At 45.3% G+C, this 17,797-nt stretch overlaps 1 pseudogene across 1 annotated transcript in view; it reads right to left on the bottom strand.

Annotated features, from left to right (window-relative positions):
• LOC311320259 (glucosidase 2 subunit beta-like) overlaps positions 1–17,797 on the bottom strand; it is a 45,259-nt pseudogene that overhangs the window by 19,130 nt on the left and 8,332 nt on the right. The window lies entirely within an intron of this gene.

Below are 17,797 nucleotides of genomic sequence, written 5' to 3' on the forward strand. Positions count from 1 at the left end.
TGGCATCCACTAGCCGACACTAGTGGAATACCTGACAAACATACCCCCCAAAAGAACACACCAGCAACTCCGTGGCCCGCATGCGCAGAAGGGTCGACGGAGAGCGCTCTGACTGATGAGCCAGATTTAACAAAATTTAATAGTGCACCAGCCACATGACCACCTGAATACACGGTACCCCCCAACCCAATGTCACAGTCCACTCATAGCTCTTTGGGCATCCAGAATATCTTGGACTCCAGGCCGTAGGTAGCGTTCATAAGCAGACGAAGACCATCGGCCCATGGACTTCAGGGTAGACACCGGGGCGATGGCGGCGGCGGTGGTTGCCGCTCCTATGCGGAGGGAGTGTGCAGTGTACCGGTCCGGTGGGAGCCCGCACGCCTGGCAGAGGGTGCGGAGTCTGGCGGCGAACCAGGCTCCGGTCATGGGCTTTGCCTCTCTTGTCATGAAGAGGGGCTCCTCCTCACCGGCCTGGGGTCTGCTCGTCAGGTAGGAGCTCATGGAGGACAGAGGACAAAACAAGGTGTTATTGCCTGATAAGTAAACGTTCACGCCGGCACCGGCTCTGTCCGCCTTTGAATGCTTCAGGTGCAGGACGAAACAGAGCGCGTGCAACGTGACATCTGCCCGAGTGAGGTCGTGCGCCGGGTTGAATGACAATGTGCGTGTAGAATATTCACCGACCCTAAGGAACCCATAGAAAGCTGTGAGAATGACTGTTTCTAACATTAAATCCGAGTGACTATCAAAACACCCCTGCCTCAACCGTGCGATTAACCTATGAACGAGTGAAGGAGTGAAGGGAAGACGTTTATCATTGCCTTGGGGATGCTCTTTCGTGATGCCATTAAGGAGGAGCTGGATGGATGGGTTCCCCAGCAGAGAAACGGTGGAGGGGTCCAGGCATTGCATGTGGAATTTAACACCTGCAACAATACTCTTAACCGACTGAGGCCGCAGCCGCCTAGACTCGACACAATGAACCATGAATGCTGATAGTATTGAAATATTCACAGGCATGACGTTTACATTGAATGTGGAGCAGAACGTTATAAGCCAATATTAAATCTAAGTTCACGAATAAATGTAATAATATTCTAATAAGTCTATTAATTAATAGTTTCACGAGCAACTATACTATGCATTTAAAATAAGGCTACATCCGCACAAACCACGTGAATCCGCAGAGACACGACACAACTGGATACGGTCAGCTCATCGCTCTGAGCATCCAAAACGGCCAGAACGCCGGGCCCGAGGTAGCGTTCGTATGCCGATGAAGGGGTCCAGGCAGCGCATGTGAAATTGTACACCTGCTACGACACTTTTAACCGATCGAGGCCGCAGCCGTCTGGATCCAACACGATGGACTATAAATGCTGATAAACCGAAACGCTAGCGGGCACAAAGGTACATCAAATGTAGAGCAGAACGCAGCGAAAAGAGACCATGCAGTCGTATTGGTCAATGCGGTCCTGGCCAGACCAGCTCTCATGCATCGGGCAGTGGATTACGGGAGGGCACCGTTTGGTCCAGAACAATCTGCCGAAGAGGGTAGACCAGGCGGAACAGGGCCGCAGCCGGGAACAGTCTGCAGAACTTCTGTAAATCAAACAGGGAAGCGAGTCGGCGATTCGATTGTTGAGGCCGGGGACGAGGACGCGTGGAAAATAAATCCCCCTGCCTGGACAGCCATGCGAGGCAGCGCATGAATTATTGACGAACGGAATGTACGAACGATCATAGTTGATAATATTCACGGTGCACCGTTATTGCAGAAGAGAAAGTGTTTCCTAGACCACTGAGGGGCCCCGAAAATATTAGCGGCGTTAGAGAAACTGCACGTCGCGCATAACACCCTGAATCCGATCCAGCGTCGAGGGGCAGAGCCCGCATTTGCCATATATTTATTTATTTAATTATTTAATTTATTTATCCGCCTAATAATTTATTTATACATTTGTCATTCAATTATTTTATTAATTTTATTGTAGCGCTATCCAAGAGGACACCGAAAAACTCCACCCGATGGCGCGGGCCGACCGGTTCCTGTCGGACAGAGGAACGCCCAACCGGGAGAACGTGCTACCGTTCTGGCCGCGACACCCAGGCAGAGGGAAACGACAAGTCAAACCATCCAGCAGCGAAGAACGAACGGGAGCCGGCATTCATACGGAGGGCTTCGCGGTGCCTATTCCCCATCCCATTATGGGTGGATGGAAAACAACCAACATTCATATCGTTCAGATGTAGGCCAAAGCAACATAAGAGTGGCAGCCCGACGGCAACCCAAACATGAGCCAATTCCACAGCTGCAGCCTACAATTGCTAGCCACGAACGAACTGGTGGATACTGCATATCGCTGCGCCACGTAGGCCTATCCATCGTCCAGTCGACAAACCGATCATGTCATGCATGCAGCTGTGGTAAACCTAACCTGGGTGGAGTTAGGTTGGCCATCAGGCTCCGCAATCAGGTTGACAACCCGCACCTGTGCCCGCTCATGAACTGTCCGAGACTCTGGGGAACTCATAAATAGACAGAGCTGGGAGCTGAGCGGGTCTCGAGGGAGCGGCTGCGGTTTTGTGAGTAACCTGGGAAAACAGTGTCCAAGTCCAGCACCGAACTGACCCGCGATCTGCACTTGATTTGGGGGGTGGGGGCCGTTCGCGGCTGATTAGAACCACCGGCGGCGAAGACAGATAGCGAGGGGGAGAGACCTGCTGGGTGAGGGCAAGAGTGGCACTAGGGACGGGGAATTAGTAGTGCACTGCCGCTCCTCGATTCTGGTTGGGGGCTGTTGTGGAATTTACATCCAAACACCTTAAACCTTTGTTCTCTCTCTCCTTTTGTAATTCATCACCTCCCCCAAATATTCACATAGCTGTGCTAACCTACAAAATGGCCTCCAGGAGGCCATACACTTTGAATCTGTCTACAACAGAATAACCATCCTTTGTCATCCTTTGTCCCCAATTGCCGCCTTTTTCTCATGTCACATGTCTGTACTCTTGGCCACGCCTGCCATTTCATATGACGTACAATGGAGTAGCCAATCACATCCTGAAAGCACAGTACCTGTGTTTTGATTGCATATAAGGCGCAGCAAAACCCAGAGCCGGGACTTGTCCGTATAAACCACTCTTGTTGTGTTGTTCAGAAAGTCCTTGCGCTCGTATGTTTTCACAATAAACCAGACTTAACCTTTTGAGCGAATCTTGGTAAATAATTTTTACTAGATCAGTAATTCCATTACAATTTGGCGACTCGGGACGGGATCGGCTGCTGTGAGGTTCGCCTGGAGTGGACAACGAAGGAAGCCAGACGTGCGGAGCAGTAGCGAGCTCTGGAAAATCTTCTCTCTTTGCGCCTATTCGCATTGGTTCGGAGAAGTCCGCCTCGTTGGTTTCACTCGGCTAAACTCACGGTACGTTGAAAAACGAATCCTTTTATGCTTGGTATTTGCCTTGTTTTCGTTTCGGATTGTGTTGTGGGTCTGGCGTATTGTTGAAGGCAAACTCCCCGGGGAAGGTGGTGGCGATAAGGCGTTGTTTTTAAAAGTGGCAGTTTAGGATTGGTGATATTGCATTGTTCTCTGACTTCGTCCTTGTTTAGGCTACCGGGGTTCTCTTCAGAAGAGGTGTAATTTTGGTTTTGGGACTCGCTCCCTTACAGTTGATGTAGACTACAGTTTAGATTGTTTGTCGGCTCGGCTGTAGTTAAGAAGTGAGAGTGCACTTCTAGGATAACGTTTTGGGTTGCTTTAGTTCGATGTTCCAGAATTAGCACAGAAGGGAACCTGTTGAAGTTCGCAGTGAGTGCGATTTCCAAATTGTTGAAGTTCGCAGATAGTGCGATTCCCACAGGGTTGAAGTTCGCAGATAGTGCGATTCCCACAGGGTTGAAGTTCGCAGTGAGTGCGATTTCCAAATGGGTTGAAGTTCGCAGTGAGTGCGATTACCAGCTAACCCTACTAACACAATCAGGTTGCAGCAATGTTGCAGAAACGTGCAATTTAGACTTTTGTATGGTCCACTCAACGTCAAGTTAAACGTGCATGCAACGCAAACGCGGTATCTGCACACAAGTTGCTGCAACGTGCAGGTCCAACGTGTCTGCAACGTGCCTGCAATGTGTACACAACGTTGTGATTTACGTGATGATTTCGATGTATATTGCTGCAACGTTGTATACACGTTTATATATTATTGTTACGTTGCTGCAACGTGGTCTACACTTCCGTTGGCTACATATATAATTTGCATTACAAAACAAATCAGCTCCTTGCACAAGCTCCACTACTTCCTGAAACTCTACAGGCATATTTCTTTACCGTCCTATACTATTGGATAGCAATAGCGATGAAGCCGGTGTGCAGCACACCTGATCAATCACTTCCATCCACTAGTATAGGACAGGAAAGAAATACGCCTGTAGAGTGTCAGGAAGTAGTGGAGCTTGTGCAAAGAGCCTATTAATGTCATAGTCAATGCAGCAAGCAAAATTATGGTACAAAAGTTATGACACAACACCATTCAGTCAAGAACAATTTATTTTATTAAAAAAGTACACAATGTCTGGCCTGCAACATGATAAACAAGTTTAAAAACAAAAAGGATTTAAAAAAAAAAAAACAGTTATTTACAAAAAAAAGTTATTTACAAAAAAATGGCAGGCTGTGCTCAGATGGGCTGCGGGTGGGCGTCAGATGGGCTGGGGGGCAGCTAGGAAGGGAAGTCTTCCTCATCAGAATGCTGGGGAGTGCTCAGATGGACTGTTCTTGGATGGGCTGTGCTCAGGCGGACTTCTGCAGATAGCTAAAGACACAATGAAATGGCCGTAAATACACAACGCACATACATGCACAAAAAAGTGGTACACAATCTTTGGAACCATGCAGTGTCACTGGGTAGGAGAAACCAAAAAAAAAGACATCACTTTACTTCTGCATTTAGCAGGGGCATGTTTCAATGTCTCCTGCAGCTGGGCGGCCACCTCCGCCATCGTAGCCTTTGGCATGGAGACCATCACTGCACCTTTAAGTTATCAAGAAAGGTAATGGTTTCAATTCACATCGGTCATGGAACAAAGACGATGTATTAAAAAATATTCAAAATATGAACCATTTCTTACGTGTTAGAACATTGAAGAGTGTCATACTCTTCAGTGGCTTCTTCCCCTTCTTCCCGTGCACACTGTAGGCACTCCACACCGCATGTGTGGCTACAGCTGACAGCACCCGCCGGACTGTGTCCGCCAAGTCTCTGCCACCAATGGCACCTAGGTATTGTGTCTGCAAAACAAAGACAGTCATTTACTGTACCCTTCCCTGCACTGCAAAAATAAGACAAAGTTCCGCCCTGCAGACACTCACCATCTTCCTCTGATGTTCCCGGTCCTTCAACCTGGTCTCACAGACCTGCAGCTCCTCGTCCGTTTGGGCAGGGTTCAGTACATCCAGCACTTCTCCCTGGGCTCCAGACTCCACAGGCCGCGTGCTCTGGGCCAGTTCCCTCACAGTCCGTGCAAGCTCACGGAGTTGCTCCCGCATCTCTGAGAACTGCTGATGTACAGACCTCTGGAGATCTAGATAAACACAGATGTGGCTATAAGTACATTGACATAAAACTAAATTAAACTCAAAATATATCCCTGCATGCAACATGAAGTAGTCCCATACCAGCATCTGCAGAGCAGCATCGATTAGGTAGGGGGGTACATGGAGTCAATGGTGCTGGAGCCGTTTTATTGGGCGACGGCATCACAGACCTAACTGAAAAACAAAAGGGATAAAGGAAAGGGATTAGCAGGAAACTGTATGGTGTTGGCAGCATGCTTTGGCTTCTGGCATTTGAAGGAAAATAAATTAAGACATTAACAGGTAGACATCACAACACCACAGCAGTACATGCCACTCTTACCTGGTCTGGCTGGGGTGCTATACATGAGGCCTGGGCTCGCATGGTTTTCGCTCACAGGGGATGAGCTCGGAAAATCTGCAAGATGAGTAAATGGTATTCAATCTAAAAAAGCCAATCACAGAGCTAACTGAAAACCTAAAGGGATTAGCAGGAAACTTTATGGTGTTGGCTTTGGCTTCTGGCATTTGGAGGGAAACTAAATAAAGACAAGACAGGTAGACACCACAGCAGTACATGCCACTCTTACCTGGTCTGGCTGGGGTGCTGTATAATCTGGCTGGGGTGCTATACATGGGGCCTGGGCCCCGCTCGCCCACATGGGACAAGCTTGGAAAATCTGCAAGATGGATTGTACAGCACACGTGGATTGTACTGGACCGCTGGCAGAGGCCTTTCAACTCCGGCACCTGGTCTTTGGCCTGCATAGTGGGGACCAATGGCTGCCCGGGGCTTGGAATATCTAGTGGAATATCAGTAAATTAGCTCAGATTACTCGATTTCAAAAGTACTACTCTTTTTGGACTGTTGAATGCACTTTAGTATATTACCTTCGTCACTGGAGTGATAGCGTGTGTTGCGCCGTCTCTTTCGAACGTCTTGGCACTCGTCCATTGACGACTGCTGCTCAAAGACTTTTGCCATGAGCCTGGCACCTTCGTTATGATCTGTGTGCATAAAGTACCATAATCAATACATTTCAGCCATCCTTTTTTCCTCAGAATAATGAGTCATGATCTTCCCCCCACCCCCATCAGTATTTTTTAATAGCTTAAAATGCAAACAGTACCAGTTGTGGACTTTGGGAAAACCCGGACTCTGTGGAGCGCCCAGCCAGGGTTAGGTTCCACACAGCTCTTTATCCGTTGGCTGACTCATTCATTGGCCAGGAACACATCTGCAACTGTGAGTGAAACCATTAGTACCCGCTTCCCTGTACAATTGAAAAGTAGCACCAATCAGAAACATTGTTCACACAAACATGTTCTTACCCCATCCTTTTTGGAGAGCCAGGATACTGGGACAACCGACACAGTGTCCTCCCCCAGAAACTCCACACTGCAATAGTCTGCCCAATAAACAAAAAAATATTAAGTTTATAAACACATAAGGACCCTATGGGAAAGTAGGCAGAGGGGAAGAAGCGACTAAAACAACAATTCAACAAGTCATTACAGCCGATAAGTAATTAGTGACACGCCACTATTCTACACTATTCTTTTTTTTTGATTCTCTGCCGGCCCAGGACAGATGCGGTCAATGGCGGTCAATCATCAGTGTGGGAAACATGAAGCTAGTTTAGGCATTAGCCACTGCAGTGCACAGATTAAATGTATAAGGCCCGTGAATCACGCGTTACTACTCGCAGTTTTAACAGGAACGCCTGTTTTTGACTCGAACTCCAACAATACACACCGATACTACTAATGTGGCAAACAAAGCTGCCTCCATCTTTGTTTCGAGCTAACGCTATTGTCCATGGTAACCCGCTTACCTCGTGGGTGGCATTGTTCTCAGTCTCCCACTTTCCAGACAAATGGAAAATATATAAAGCATTATCTTGGCTTCGCCTTCACCTTTGCCTATGTAAAATTAGCCTAAGATTCGTGATGTCCTTAGAAAGCCTGACATGAGCGAGCTCCTAATGTGAGTCTCAAATTCAGCAGAGTCAAACAAACAATTCACATTTCCCTCAGTGCAGCGGCCATTTTAGAGTAACGTTAACTAACACAAACTTAACAGCTCAGACCGTTCGCGTATGTTTCTGCAAATGTTTGCGGCGAACACAAAGCCAGCAGTAACAGAAAAAAGGTTTGCAATAGTTTGTCGCAGTATTTGCAATATTGTCTAAACGTTAGTCAAGTTCGGGCCTCGACTTAGCTAGCTAGCACTAGGTAGCGTGCTAGCTAGCATTAGCTAACGTTAGCTAGCTATCATTGGGCTTCCAATTCCTGAACTTAGTTTAGCGTGCAGGTTATGAGTTACTTCTGTTTACTTAAATTATTACCGGTAAGTAAACAAATAAAAAGCTAAACCAACAGTCAAATCAATGTAATTTGATGAGGAAAAAAACCCAGAGGTGACGTTAGCTAGATAACTTACCAGAGAAGAAGTGCGCACCACACAAAAAAGTGTTTTTTGGTCCCCAATCTGCTCTCTTTATGGCTTTAAACCACAGCTTTCGGCGGTTCCTCTGAAAAGGGTGACATCTCAAGGGGATGCTGAAGAATCTGAGGCCATCATCTTGTCCTTTTCTGTTTGTACAGTTCACAGCACAGCAGCTTTGAGGCATAATTAGCTACTTGAAACGGAGCTCCTCGCTACTGTGGCTAGCGAGTTCGTTCCTCGTTCGCTCGTTCCTTTTTACCGAGAGGCTGCGTGCTCGCTCTGCTGTGATGTAGGCGGCGAACCCATCTATAGGGAGGGAAAGTAATCTCATCGCCCCCTAGTGGAAGCGTTCCATAATGCCGAGAGAATGAATGGGATTTCTCGACACGTCTTTTGAAAAATGATATCTTGGTCGACACCGAAAAGTTAGAATTTTTTTTAATTAATGAAAAAGCATTCAATTTATAACAAACAGGGAAATATACAATCAATAACATTTCATAGATGCGTTATTAACCTCAACATACAGTACAATATGAAGGATATAAGCGAAAATTAAAAAAAATAAAAAAAGACAGGAGCAGTTTGGCAAAGAATCCTGCCTACTTTAACTGTGACGTTGCACGGACCCATATTGCCAATGTTTCTGCAACGTTGCAGAAAAGTCTTATTAGACTTGGGAGGGTAAAGTTATTTTCGACCTTAGATGGACGTTGTCACAACATCGCCTGATGGTAACGTTGCAACTTACCTAAGTACAACTTATGTGCAACGTTGCTGCAACCCACTGTGTTAGTAGGGAATCTCCGGAGTGTCTGTTTTTGTCCCCGAACGGGGTTGTGCTGTCTTTGTGTTTGTCTAGCGCTATTTCGCCGGCTCAGTGGGATTTTTGATGGCATTTTTGAGCTTTGGCTCTTGCCTTGTATTGTTTGTTAAGCGCGCCTATTATCCAGGTAGGTATTGTTCACATTTTGTACACTGTTAAATCGTAACTGCTAGATTTCCAGTAGGCTAGCTGGTTGTCTGGGAGACAAAGGAAACAACAACTACTACTCCGCTCTCCCGGTGATCCCGCCCGAGCCAGAGGGAGAACAAAGGACCAGTTGCTGGGTGAGTTAATTAGCGGTTTAATGTGTCTTTGTTTCTTTCGAAATTGTATTATTTCCCGCCGGGTTTCCTTTCATTGCTGTTTTGGGGTTTTAGGCTGCGTCGTGTTCAATAGGGATTCTACTGCTATCTTGCCGCTTGATATCGTGCGCTGAAGCATTATTCTGCGAGCGTTTGTTGGCAGATTTCGTTATGTGCTAGAGCATTTTCGATTTCTTACATCCCCATCCGACACTTGGTGTTACATTTGCTAAGATTCGGGCTCAGCTAGAGGTGTTTGAGATGTCTAGGTTAAGGGAAAAACCTGTTAATTCTATAGACTGGTCTGCTTTTAAGATTTGGGAGAGAGTAGCACGACAGGGATTTTTTAGGTCAGGAAGGAAAGATAAGGAGGTTCAGCAGACGGTCTCTCCGCCATTTCCCCAGCAGAATAACTCTGATTTAAAATTAGATCTGTCCCCCTCGACTCGTTGCCCCGTGCTCACACCACCCAACCAGGCTGTTGTTCTTCCCCCTTTTCATGCTCCCGCCATTATTAGCCACGTCCCTTCTCTCTCCCCTCTACAATACGAGTTAAGCGCGCCCCTTTCTACGAAGTATTACACCGAACAAGAACAGATCAGGAAGGAAGAATTGGCTAGAGCTATATCTGAGGCTAAGTTTAATTTGGAACAACTGCAAATGGCTAGAGATAGTCTGGAGGGACCGCAAATACAAGCGCCACTGATACGCTGCCCAAACCCTGTTCCTCGCCCTTCACAAATAAATGATGCAGCTGGTTACGCGGCCTGGACTCCAGAGATTATGGTTTATAGACTGTGGCGCTCTGATGAACTGCGTTATGTAGCTAAAACCTTGCCCGATCCGACCAAAGACATTGACGAGTTTGAAATCTTTTTAACAGTTTAGTTCGAATGTATGAGCCTCACGCAGAGGAAATCGCCATGATCATGAGACAATGCCTTGGGTTAAAATGGGGGGATGTGAAAGATCCGTTTGACATAGCGTTGCCTTTTTCTCATGCCGATTTTAATGGCCAAAACGCTGCGCTGTTGAACAGAATCAAAACTCGATTCCCTAAAAAGATGGATTGGGACCGTATCACATATTGCAAACAAAATTCCGATGAACAGTTCGAGAAATTTTGGGAACGGCTAGAATCAGTTTTCGCCGCACACAGTGGCATGGACAAAGCGAACGCCGATTATAAAAAGATTTTGAAACAACAATTGATGAATAACTCTCTCTCCTCTTTGTCTGACCAAGTTAGGTTGATGTGCCACACCTGGGAATCGACTTCTTTCGAAGAAGTTGTTGACCATTTCCGCTATGCGGAGCGTCTTCGTGATCACATTGAAAAGAGGGAGTTGAAAGAAATGAAGCTAGGTGCAGCCAGATTGCAAGCTGCTCAGTTACGACAGCTGGACAATCAAACTGCTGGTGCGAGGTGGAACCAACAACGACCAGAGTGGCGACAGAGATACAATAGGAAGCGTTCTGGTAGGGTTAGGCGAGGAAAAAGGTATAATCGAAGTGAAGATAGAGACGATTCATGCTTCCATTGTGGTCAGTATGGCCACTGGATTGAACGGTGTCACAGTTACCGCAAGCTGAATGAAAAGGAAGAGCCTCAGACTTGGGGTCGAGCGCCACCTGCTGGAGTTCACTTGAACAACCCACAAGGTAGATTTTAACTAGCCAATATAGACCCATTTTTTTAAAGGTAAATAAACAGGAGAAGACAGATGTAGCTGAGGACGTAAGGTTTGTGCATGATGGTGGGAGGATAAATAATGTTTGTCAGTGTCTTAATCTGCATGCAGCATCTCCTAACCCAATTATATATTTTTAAATGGTTATGTTAAATATCTCATGTTTATAGTTTGAGGCACATTCATCGAGGCTGAGTGTTTTTCTGAGTGTTTTTACAGACAACTGTCGTTCCGGGAGTGATGGGTGAATGCCGAACCAGGAGACGGGCACGGGACCGGAAGTGGAGATGGAGGTTACCGGCCTGCTTCCCTACAGATGGGCGACCTGTGGTTCGTGGGATGCAGGGCCAACGCCATGTCACCGACTCACCGTGAGCGACAGATAAGTATGACATAGGGAAGAGACCATTTTGTCCGAAGCGTGCCCAATACTCTGTCCTCAAATGCAGAAGAGGGAAGTTTTAGATATACAATATTTAATAATTAGCTATACAAATGAAGCTTTGATTGAATTTTTGATTAATTGATAATTGGTGTTTTGTTAATTGTAAATGAAGCGAGTTCATTTTAGTGTTATTTTATTTGAGTGATGCATTTTTTTCCCCCATCTCTGTTTTATCCTGACGTCAGGGAATTTGTTTTCACCCTAAGGGGGTGTTATTTTGTTAAGACGAGAATGTTTTTATTTTATTTTTATTTCATAAAATCGCGACAGAAATTCTAGAGCAAAATCCAATTGCCTTGATCACGACTGGGGACTGGGCGTGTTAAAGTAATTCTTACACTGCCCCTGATGTCACTGTAGGCTACTGCAGAGCCTAGATCCCTGCTACTGTCCGATTCGGTAAATGGACAAAAGCTAGATCCCCACTGACAAACTACATAGACTGACAAGCCCGACTGGCTCTAATGACACTTGAACAGACACCCTGTTTAAGTTTTCCTGACTGAATAACAAAATTCTTCCCCAAAGCAGGATCATCTCCTGCCAGGAAGAGGGGATGATAGAATGTGGCTTGCACTTAACCATGTTTCTGAGTATCTTCAACAGACTGCTGATAACCGTTCCTGACCAAAGAGGGGGTTCCTGACCAAAGAGGGGAACAGGGAGACCAGACCAAACCAGAGGACTCAAAGAGGGGAACAGGGAAACCAGACCAGAGGACTCTCCTTTTGCTCTTCTGTTTTGTCTCTGTTGTCTCTCTCATCTGTGGATTCACAGGTCTCTCCTCCCATGTCTCTCAAAGACATTGCCGACCTGCTCCCCGTATGAAGTCCCAACTAAGGAAGGCGACCATTCCGGACGCCAGAGAGGGCTTCTTCTTATCTCCAACCAGGCCGTTGGGTCCTGATCCGCGACCTGGGGCCGTACCAGATTCAACTCACCACGCAGACGGCTGCCAGAGTAGCTGAGAGAACTTCGACGCCGTTGCGTCCCAAACCAAGGAGCAGATGAGCAGCCTGAGAACAGGCCAGAAAACATGGAAGAGAAGTAGAAGTTGCGGGGTGAACCTACCCGTCAAAGATGGAACAATCAGGACCAGGGCATTCTGGCCTGTGTGGAATAGCTGTCAAAAGTAGCTGAGAGGACGGTCCATGCAGCCGAACCAGAGATCTCAAGGGCAAAGCGGTCACCGCCACACTGTCCTCTTCTCTGATGAGCAATCGGAGAGTGACCTTGACGGTCACCGCCACACTGTCCTCTCCTCTGATGAGCAATCGGAGACTGACCTTGCCGGTCACCTCCTTCTCGTGGTTGTTGTATGACAACGTACACAATCTCAACAGCAATGACTGCACCTCTAACCGCACACACTGGAACCTACATTAAACATTCAGAGACGCAAACATGGAAGCTATGATCCAGAAGAAATTACATGCGATTATTCACAACAAGAGTGAATGAACTTTGAAATTATCTTGAAAAAATATCATATTTGTTTACAAGAGTTACAATGGTTGAAACATGAGTTGATAAATAAGTTTGGGTTTTTCCTCTAAATTGACCAAGAGGTTTTTTGCCCTTCTTACACTGGTAACCATTCATCTTTTTACCTTGTTTCAAAACTTTAAATCAAGGTTTTTTGGTGAATGGTTGTCCACTTTTAGACTATAAATAGTATATAATCATGTCATCTTTTTTACCTTGTTTCCTGTCATATTTCTGAAACAAGGGGTTTTGGTGCGTGATTTTGCACGTGGAAAGAAAATAATCTATTTCTTTTGTTAAATATTTCACAAAATAAAAAAATAAAAAAATTTTGCTCCACCTAGTGGAGAGATTATTTCCTTTCCACATGTATAGCATAGCTGAATGTTTACACTTTGTGTTTGGATTTTATATTTTATTTTTGTGTACCTGTTCAGGCACAAATGGGGGATTGTTGTGGAATTTACATCCAAACACCTTAAACCTTTGTTCTCTCTCTCCTTTTGTAATTCATCCCCCAAATATTCACATAGCTGTGCTAACCTACAAAATGGCCTCCAGGAGGCCATACACTTTGAATCTGTCTACAACAGAATAACCATCCTTTGTCATCCTTTGTCCCCAATTGGCGCCTTTTTCTCATGTCACATGTCTGTACTCTTGGCCACGCCTGCCATTTCATATGACGTACAATGGAGTAGCCAATCACATCCTGAAAGCACCGTACCTGTGTTTTGATTGCATATAAGGCGCAGCAAAACCCAGAGCCGGGACTTGTCTGGATAAACCACTCTTGTTGTGTTGTTCAGAAAGTCCTTGCGCTCGTATGTTTTCACAATAAACCAGACTTAACCTTTTGAGCGAATCTTGGTAAATCCTTTTTACTAGATCAGTAATTCCATTACAGGGCGCTCCTATCAGCTGGGGAGTGTCTCCTATTCTGCACCGGAGCCTAATACATCACGAGCCCCGTTGGCACGGTGCTTCCGCTCAGACCCCGGGGGAGGGTCTTGTCGTCGGGCGAGTTGAGTTCTTTTAAACCATTACATCATTGTTAAATGTTGTCTCTTGTTAAACGTCTTGTTTTGTAAGGGGTGGGGACTTCTGGGGTTCTATTGTTGCGGCATTTGAGAGAGGCAGGCGGACAGATATGCTACAGGACTAACCACTTCTACTGACCCACCTACCCGGAGCGAGGGTCTTTTTGGTTTGGGTTGTGTGAGCCGTGGTACCCGGGCCGAGGCCCTTTTGGTTTGCAGTGATCCCCGAGTTGGTTTATTTAACACTAGAATAGCTGAGGGTGGGTCAAGGTGACCCATGCAACTACATTAAAAAATAATTCTCTGCAACCGTTCAAGTTACAGCGCCCTGCTTTCATGACTTTTCCTAGATATGTGCGTTTTACGTGTCAGTGTTTTTGAAACTTCGAAATCCCACCAGGAAAAGCTAGTTTGGTCATTTTTTTAGTGTATTCTGGCTAAAAGCCGGTCAGCCATCTTTTTTTACCTGACTCTTAGGCTGCAATGCTACTTTCTCCCAGCAGATGTCGCCTAGGTTCATCAATATGTTTTTTTTTTAAATAGGAATCAAGGTTGAATGAATAATCCATCCTTACATATGGATATAAGAATGTGCACAGCAATTATATTTTTGTGGTAGACTATATGTGACTTCAACAATTAATGCAAAAGGTTACACTCACACAATGGCTCATTTAGATAAAACTATGTTTAATCTCAAAACGTATGCTATCAGCTCAACACAGGTCAAATGTCTTCAAACGAATAGCACTCAATAGTCTATGATGCAAATGTTGAATTTTGAAATGCTGTAAATGTCTTGAAAACACAGCCTTATGTTTATGGATGTGAATGCTTATGTAGGCTATTGAATGAATGCAAAATTACTAGGGGTGCAGGCTATTCAACCCTCTAGATCGTTGGCATCGGTTCAGGGAATAATATGTTACAATGTTGCACTTGGCACTTGGATCGTTTTTGTTCAACTGGCAATCTGGACAAAGCAAATATATAATATAACTGGGAGTATAATTATAATTATATAGGAGCATTGGTGTGAGTAAAAATAACTGTGCTTTATCCCTCTGGAGTCTGCGCCCGCGGTGGCGCGGGCGTCGTACGTTCTTATAGATTTTTCACCCATATCAACACGCACAGAAATCATATACATAATTTTACAAAACTACAGTTTTGTGTATAAGACGTCTATTTCGTGGCTTGAGATTTACAGCGTTTATGATTGGTTCCTGAAGGCATCATACGCCGCCTTCTCTGAATCTCCATTGGTTGGAGCTTTCCCCATGGATTCAGCTGTCTATCAGTCTCAGACATAATAAACCAATGACCATCCACATTATTCACCACTTTCTATCAAGAGAGCCCCCCATTGGATAAACCTGGGCCATGTGGTTTGCAAACAACTAGGGAGGATATTTTGAATCCGGCTGGGCTAACGTTACCTGAATGAATTTAGGCTACCGGAGAAGATAAAATGAGCAAACAAACACAAAAACAGGAGATGTGCTGAGGTTTTAGAGGCCGTCTTTTAGTCCAGCTTGGGGGATTTGGAGACGTGACAACAATTTGGATCTCGTCGATGATGTAAGTTTGGCTAGCTTCGCTAACGTTAGCCCATTCTTACCCGTAATGTTGACGTTACTGTAATGTTGCCGACTGCTTATGTTAGCTAGCACTGTTTATGTTAGCACTGTATGTTAGCTAGCTCTGTTTGTTTATGTTTTATGCTTAGCCACTGTTTATGCACACAAAATGATCAATCCTACTGTAAGTAACCTCATGAACTTATCAAGAATAAATATCCGCTCATTATATTTGTGCGTAAAGGGAGTAACTTAGGGTGGTTTCACACATATAGTTTTGTGCGCACCAAACGAGCTTTGGGCCCGAGAGCGCTCTGTATGGGCCTGTGTGAAGACGACAATCGCAGACAAGTGTGCACTAAAACAGCCACTCCGAGACCCTCCTGAAGAGGTGTTTTCGGAGCGGTCACAACCTACATCCATGGGTCGCAACCGATTTCTAGGGCGCTCCAGTTGTGTGAAACTGCCCGTTCTCGGATGTTTGACCTAAAAAGACCCCGTAGTCAGATGCGCTGTGCATTGTGGGGCGCACTGTTTGTTTACTTGGCTCTCCAGTGGAGTGCGAGCTAGCTATCGAGCTAGCTAGCGCAAAGGTGTTGAGGGACTGAATAACTGAAATATTATAACTTTAATAACCGAAATAAGAGGACAAGACATAAATAAGCACTAGTGCTATGAGCAACAGGCGTTGTAACATCTCCATGTTTACGTCTTGTTTACATCTCAAGCCGGTCTACTCCTGTTTACAGCCGTCGTCATGGAAACATCATTGGTGCGCACTACATCTTGCGTGGCCTTGCGAAGCTTGCGCTTATGTAGTTTGCGTCGACTATGAATCCGGCCTAGGCGCGGCTGTGCTTCTCCAAAGTGCGCCAACTTCTTGTTTCAGTCAAAACCAAATCTAAAGTAGGCCTAATGATTTACGTCCTGCAAAATATACATCTTTCTATCCAACAATGCATGTTTAATTTGCCAGTGAATGTCTGTTTTGCCAGTGCTCTACTAGAGTATGTGTGTGTGTGTGTGTGTGTGTGTGTGTGTGTGTGTGTGTGTGTGTGTGTGTGTGTGTGTGTGTGCGTGCGTGCGTGCGCGCGTGCCCAGGCCCAGGCCTTAGTTGGCCAGTTTACCTACTCGGTTAGCTTACCCTGTGTTGTTAGTCCTGCCTGTTGTTTTGTCTCATTGGTCTTCTCTGTTCTTGTAAAGCGTCCTTGGGTGTATTGAAAAGCGCTTTATAAATCTAATTTATCATTAATGTTGTTTCTCTGTTTTGTATTTTTCAGAAAAGAGAAGCACACACCAGCCACGTTATCCACGCCAGTTTCCATCCTAGTTGGTTCTGCTGAGATGCGTTCAAGACCACCGGCTTTGCTATCAGATATCTTGTTCATAGCTTGATACACTCATGAGATGGTTTATTTATTGATTTTATTAATTTATGGAGTAACAAGTCCATTGTTTGTTTGTTCATTCCAGTGAAAAATTACAAGTAAATGATACGTTTGGAGAAAGAGAACCTGTTTCCTTGGTCTTTTTATTTCCAGACATTCCATGAAGGTTTATGTGGTGTGTAGTCATTATTCAGTATTATAACATCCCAGTATTACATTTGGGGAAAGTAAAGTGAAAAACAACAATTTACTAAAAATGTATTTTACATAATTGTGACAGCGGCTGGTGATTTGGTCCGCAACTCGGCAAACCCCGAAATGCGCTAGAGGGCAAAATATATAAAAAAACGTTTTTTTTCGTTTTTTGTTTTTTGGTGTATTACCAAAGTTGAAGTTGTGAAGAACCTACTTACTATAACAGACAACAGTTTTAGGTTCACGAAATACGTTTAATTAGTCTGCAAACTAAGCTCGTTTTTAGCTGATTTCGAGCCGGGCTTGGGGGCGGGCGGATCGATTAGCATGATTTGATTTCATTGGCTATTGCTTCCGGGTTCTCCGCCCCCCACCCTTCCCCAACACGCCGGCTGTTTACATTCAGTTCCAAGTTTAACCATGGATGCTACAGCTTTTGCTAAAGAGAAGACGGGGATGGCATCCAGGACATGGAAAGAGTTTTAAGAGCAGCTAAAACTCCAGCAGAGCAGGACTCGTTCGTACACGGAGTTTATTCTTGATGACCTGTGATACAGAGATGACTGTAACAAAGCAAGCTGCTACCAAGCGAACGCGAACGAGGTACCAGATTCACACCACCGCCAAGCATTCTGCTTTGCTTTGGGGTAAGCTGATCTTTATACTATCTGTGCTGTTTACATTACATTAACGTTAGTCGTTTAGCAGAAGCTCCTTTCTAAACAAGTGACTAAGTCTAGCTAGCATAACAAAGGCTAGCTAGCTAACGTTAGCTAACATGCTAGTTAGCTGAGCTAGCCCTTTGTTCCTAAAC

Source organism: Borostomias antarcticus (genome assembly GCF_949987555.1).
Source record: "Borostomias antarcticus genome assembly, chromosome: 17".
NCBI classification, from domain to species: Eukaryota; Metazoa; Chordata; class Actinopteri; order Stomiiformes; family Stomiidae; genus Borostomias; species Borostomias antarcticus.